A 6,508-nucleotide genomic window follows, 5' to 3' on the forward strand; every position below is an offset into this window, starting at 1 on the left:
TATGAGCTCATGTTAGTTCCTGATAATTCATGAGATATTAATGCATGAAGTAATGCATAATTTACACATTAATTTATGCATTAATTCATGGTATTTTCATAATTCATAATTCATCAATTGTGTACCCTTACCGTAAAGTGTTACCAAAGTTTTAAAGTGTTTTGCTATTTTTCTTCACATCCTGCCACAATATCAAATGATCAGTGTGCAGAGTGCAGATATCAGCACGGCTGTGATTTTACCAAAGACACAATCTCATTAGTTTGTATTATTATTTTTTTTCTTTTTGTTGTTGTTTTCCCCATGAACTCTGGTAAAAGAAAGCACACTCAAAAAAATGAAATGTAGCTGGTGTTGGTCCAAAGAATATAACTATGTATAAAATAAATAAGCCACAGTTAAGTTTGTGCGTGTTGGAAATTAAAAAGTTGTGTTGACAAAATTAAGAAAAAGTAATATTTCCAATTTACACAGCTTACTTAAGTGAAATGAATGGAACCGAGTTGTGTTACTTCTGCAGTACCGCACTTTGGTCAGCAGGTGGAGTAATATCTGGACATGCGCCAGATGTGGAAGCATTATCTGCAAAAATCACGCTTCAGCTCTCTCTTTTAGATCAGCGCCATTTTAGAAGCTAAAACAGAAGAATTTCAAGGTCGCTATGAAAGCAGGAGATAAGCTTTCTTCATGTGGACACACAAAGGTGAGATATTTTCGCTTTTATGTATATGTTGAGGCCGTGTCATTAGTTTACAACGGTTAATAGCATATGATCTTATGTTTTGTATGTTTTTTTTTTAATGAAGGGTGACCGTGATTCCTCATGTGGTTTTCTTACATGCATTTTAGTTTACATTCTTTGTTTTAGCCTGTTATGCATTGTTTTATACTTGTTGAACTTTGATAATATTTAAATTCCCTAACACAAAATATGAAAATGACTTAAATTGCTGGTTAGGAAGAGTGTAATCTTGTTTGTTAGGTTATCCAACACATTTTTACTAGTTGGCAGTGTTATATATGTGTGTGTGTGTATATATATATATATATATATATATATATATATATATATATATATATTGTATTATTATTTTGTATTATTATGAATATTATTTTTATTTATTGGTGACTCACATCCTTTTTTTTTTTCCCCTCAGAGTTTTGGAGTTCTGCCTTTAGAGTCCCATATGTGGCTGTGCAGAGATTGTGTGGATCTTCTCACACATCCAGATCAAGGATTTTAAAACACTTCAGGTTGGTACATGGACACTATGGCCTGAGACACGCAAATCCATTTTCAGCAGCCAACCTGATTAATACTTTTGTAATATTTTATTTGTATCTGCAGGAATTACAACAATCCCTTTGGTGTCCAATGGGCCAGCTTGATAATTTTCTCAACCCAGCTCCCTCAAAATTGTCAAAAAAAGGAGGAGCAGCATCACAGAAGATCACAAACATCCTGTCAGTTATGGATCAGGTAAGTTCTCTAAATTCATCATCATTTGAAATCTGACAGTAATTCGTAATAGATTAAAAAATAGGCTTTCACCCAAAGCTTAAAGGGGTAGTTCACCCAAAAAATTCTCTGTCATTAATTACTCGGGGTGAGTTGTTCTAAACCCGTAAAACTTGTCAGAACACAAAATGAAGTTATTTTTTTATTAATTCCGAGAGATTTCTAAACAGTAATGCAACTTACACATTAAAGACCAAAAAAGGTAGTAAGGATAGCAATAAAATAAACAATTATTTAACAGATCTTCTCCCCGCTGAAGTCACCCCTTGCCTCCTCAAGTATATATAGAGAATAACACGGACGCATGCATGTTCCCAACATCAGCAACAATGCACAAATGTGTCGTGGTACTTTCTCATGAATGGAGGAGGACTCCAAAGATGTTGAATAAAGTCAATATTTTGCACACAAAAATATTTTCGTGCTTCCCAAAATTATGGTTGAACCACTAATGTCACGTGGACTGTTTATCGATTGATAGGACTAACAAACTTAACTTTGTTGAAAACAACACAGTGAGATAATTGGTATAATGCTACTGAAAATGTTAGATGTACAAGTCTAAAAGTGCTAACTAATGCTCATTTCACATTCAGCATGTCACTATTGGGAAAAAAGGGAATGCATCCTGAAATCCCTGGCTGATCTTCTTAATAAAGAGCCCTCAAACCTCATGAAGGAGTATATGGTAAGTTACATACTTTTTTTGTTTTAAATCTATTGTATGTTTCTGTAAAAACCAGCTCCTTCTTTCACTCGTGATCTGTTAGTAATTGTTTCTTTTTATACTTGACATTTTTAGGATGTTGAATATGAAGATGCCCTAACCTAAATGGGCAACACCAACCTTGGGATCATAACTGAAGGCATCCGTATACTTCAAAATCTAAATAATAATGCCAACATGCGTTACTGTGCTGCTTGGTGTAATTTACTGCGATTAGACTTGTTTTCTCCATAGTGTTGCACTTGTTACAGCTACTGCAGTACATTTGTTTCAGTATTGCCCATGTCTCTTCCTTTTAAATTGGTCTTGCTTTGAATAAATAGATGCATTTTTTTCAGTTTCTGAGGCACTATATTTACAAATGAAGACTGACATTTTTTTTCCATAAGTGTATTAATTTGCAATGTTAGTATTTTGTAAATCCTCTTTGAAGGCAGCATACTTTTTATTTTTACTTCTTTTCTTGTATTAAGTAAAGAACTTTGATTTTAAAAAAAGTGAAGCATTTGTACAAATTCTTGTTGGAGAAATTTAGTGTAAATTTTGTAATGTTTTGAATGGACATTGAATAAACTCAATGAAAACTTGATTGCTTTTATTGAAGGTGACTATATTAATTTTAGAATAATTGAACTTACTCAACTTTACAGATTAAGAAATAAAATAAAGAATGTTAAGAAGTTCATTCAACTAAACAACATTGCATTAACGTTATGTAATTGACTTAAGTTTACTGAAATAAATATTGTTACTTAAATGCAACCTAACTTAGTTACGTGGAACCTGTTGACATAAAAAAGTTAAGTAATTCCAACATATAATTTTTTTGAGTGCACTCTGAACAATCAATCTGAAAACACATCAAAAACCCTCTTCTCAAAACTAAGCACAAAGAAAGAATAACTACCTGTAAATCTATTTACTTATTAATAAATAAATGAGCACATACTATTATTTAAACTTTGCTAAACATTGTCATTGTGTTGTTGTCATCCTTCCCCATCAGCAGCTGCAGTATCTCAGCTGCCTCACAGTGCAGTCACTTCCTCGTGACTCTGACTGACCTGGAGGTTTTGTACGACTTTTTATCACTGTGTGAACACAGCTTTACTGTTGATAGTGATAACTCTGACAGCAATAATCTCCTGCATCTTCTGGGGGTCTGACTCCACTCGATGGTCAGGAGTGAAATCAATTGTTAGATCCACTGCCACCGAATCTAGATGGAGTTCCAGTGTTACGGGTTGTTGCAGCATATATGAGGAGTTTAGAGCTTCTCCAGGTTTCAGGAAATACCAGTGTAACTCATTACTATTCCACAATCAACTGCTGGTTTTACAGTTTACTCTGACTTCATTGTCCAGNCNCNTNGNANGNCNTNANANGNCNTNGNTNTNANTNTNGNANTNGNGNANCNCNCNTNGNANGNTNTNGNCNANTNGNGNANTNCNCNGNTNCNCNCNGNCNCAACCTGAAAGAAAGGAACAAAGTAGCAAGATTCAAAGATGCGCTATATTTCAGCCTTAATTAATACTATGAATTAATCATCATTATGTCCCTGCTTTGCTACAGACCTTGAGCAAACCGCATGAGAGTACAGATGAGGATGATGATGATGTTGCTCATTGTTGTTGTCCTGTCTTGTCTGTGATGATGTGACTATTGTGCCCTGTCCTGGCTCTCACGCCATGAAGTGCTAAACCTGACAGCAGAATAAACACTATACCAGCACTGAAGCACGTCTTTTTTAAGTAAGCAGGATTTACAAATAGCTTGAGCTGCTAACAAACTCATATACACTGATATAGAACGATTAATTTTACATTCTCACAATTATACTTGTTCAGTAACAATTTTTGAACCATTGTGTGAAACTTAATGGTTTAAATGTGTAATTTTTAAAAGATCACTAAATAAATTTTTAGTGGGTATTTTACTGCTCTTTCATTATAGTTAAAGTTAAAATACTTATTGTCATTCTAACCTTAAAAAGTGTTTCTCCTAGACCAATGATGTGCATGATAATGCAAACTTAACAAATAACAAAACACCATTAAATAAACATAATATACATCACAACAACAAAAATAACATCACCATAAGACTTTTAAACTCAAAATATAACAATACAATTTTTATTAATAATGAGGGTAGGTAAATGGGTGTGTGTATTGCACATAAGTACACTGTGAGTAATTACACTGTACTAGCCGCAAAATTTGTGTTAGCCATTCACAATGTTAGGTGTAAAACATGGTTAACTCTAAACTGACTCACTTTATCTTTTAATTTATTTAGATGGATTTTATTTATTTGTTATCTATGTTTTTTTTCTTCTTTATATTATTTATACACGTTAATGCTTTGGCAACATTGCTTTACACAGTAATGCTAATAAAGCTTAACTGAATTTAATTTAATCGTATCAATACTGCTCATAAATATCAGAATAGAAGAAAACCACATAAATGATTCAGACAGTCTGTACTTATATATCATCAGTCCATCATAGCAGCCTAGAGCAAAAATAACACAAATTATTAAATCAGTCGATACATATGTTTCAACAGTCCAGCAACCTATATCTGTGTGTGTCAATGTGAACTGAGTAGTCTAATAGCTCGTGGAAAGATGCTATTTCTGAATCTGGCAGTCTTGCCTTGCATACTTTGATAGTGTTTGTCAGAAGGCAGAAGGATGAACAGTCCATTTGCGGGATCGCTGCTGAGCCCTCTTAACCAAGGAGGTGGTATTTGGGGTCCATGACAAGTCTGCAGTGATATGCACCCCCAGGAACTTGGTGCTTCTCACTGACTGCACAGTACTGTCATTAAAGTGTAAGTGGATTATGAACCATCTGCTTCATTCTGAAGTCAACAGTGATCTCTTCTGTTTTGCTGACATTCAGTGACAGATCGTTATTGTCACACCAGACGACGAGCTGGTTAACAACTTCTCCTTGTGATTTATACTGACACATATCAGAATGAATGCAGCATCACACAGAAGTCACTAGAAATATCCTCTTTTCATTAGGCATATTTTCACCCATTTATTCTGCAGCCAGCAGTGTCTGATTATAGGGCATTTATTGAGAAGAAATGGTGAGCAATATTCAGGTAAAAGAGATCTCAGTATGGCCACCACCACAGAGACACATAAGATGCTGCATAAGATTCAGCTGCTCCAGTTACTGGATGTCAACAGAGCCATCTTGGAGCACCTAATCACTTCCAATAGTTTCCAACAGCATTAATGAGCTTTGTCAGCTCACTGATGGTATGTAGACGGAGGTGCACCCATGTCAAGATGCTGACTTTGTGCCGCCCAAAAAAAACACTGGCAGACCAACAGGTCATTGTTAGCTGGGCTGGATATAAAAGAATAACACTGTTTATGTACGAGTGTTTCATTAGATTGTATCACTGTGGTGGACTTTCGGTGGAGGAAGTAATCTGGTGCTCAGTACGTCTGTCTCTTGTAAATCTCCAATAAATCATACAATATAGATTATTTAAAATGTTATTAAAATTAATAAATATAATTTACAATAGTTTAAATTGTTTACTGTTTAAAAACACATTTAGATATTCAGAAGAACTAAATTATTGTTAATTCTTGTAAATTATAAATGATTTATAAATCCTTTTATTAATGCCTTATTCTGCATCAATATATTTATAATCCTTTAACCTAACCCCCATACATAAACTTACTAACTATTAATAAGGTACCAGCAGCTTATTGATGCAAAATTCGTAAATAATTGTTTGTTAATACAGAGAATTGACTTATAATAAAGTGTGATTGTGATTGACATTAAATATATAAAATGTAGCTTTACTTTCTGGTTCAGTCAACATTTTGAATCTTTACTCATGTTTTTCTTGTAATCCAGTGAATACTACAAGCACATTTTATACAAAAGCGCAGAGAGCGAGCAGGATGGCTGCTACAGCCGCAGTAGTGTCCTGACCAGCAAAGCACGCTGGGAAGAGGAGAGCTGTACTGCCTGCAGAGTAACACATGATGGAGCTCCTCATGCGAGGCCTCGCTTCCACAAGAGTCGCTGTTAAATACCGCGAGTGCTGATGTTTCTCCAGTGAGCGCCGTTTCTCCTGAAGATGAGCCGATCTGAGTATCTCAGATCACAATCACNTNCNTNGNGNANANGNCNGNGNCNGNCNANCNGNANANANANANCNGNCNGNANANANGNCNGNTNTNTNCNANCNGNANTNANANANTNGNCNGNANANANC

The 6,508-nt window shown here is 34.9% G+C and overlaps 1 long non-coding RNA gene across 1 annotated transcript; it reads left to right on the forward strand.

The window, feature by feature from the left end:
- The first annotated feature begins 1,388 nt into the window (after positions 1-1,388).
- LOC122135736 lies at positions 1,389-2,429 on the forward strand. Its single transcript, XR_006153661.1, has 3 exons — positions 1,389-1,480; positions 2,116-2,207; positions 2,322-2,429. It is a non-coding gene; the product is annotated as an uncharacterized LOC122135736 (long non-coding RNA).
- Positions 2,430-6,508: the final 4,079 nt, after the last annotated feature.

Source organism: Cyprinus carpio, chromosome A25 (genome assembly GCF_018340385.1).
Source record: "Cyprinus carpio isolate SPL01 chromosome A25, ASM1834038v1, whole genome shotgun sequence".
Lineage (NCBI taxonomy): Eukaryota > Metazoa > Chordata > Actinopteri > Cypriniformes > Cyprinidae > Cyprinus > Cyprinus carpio.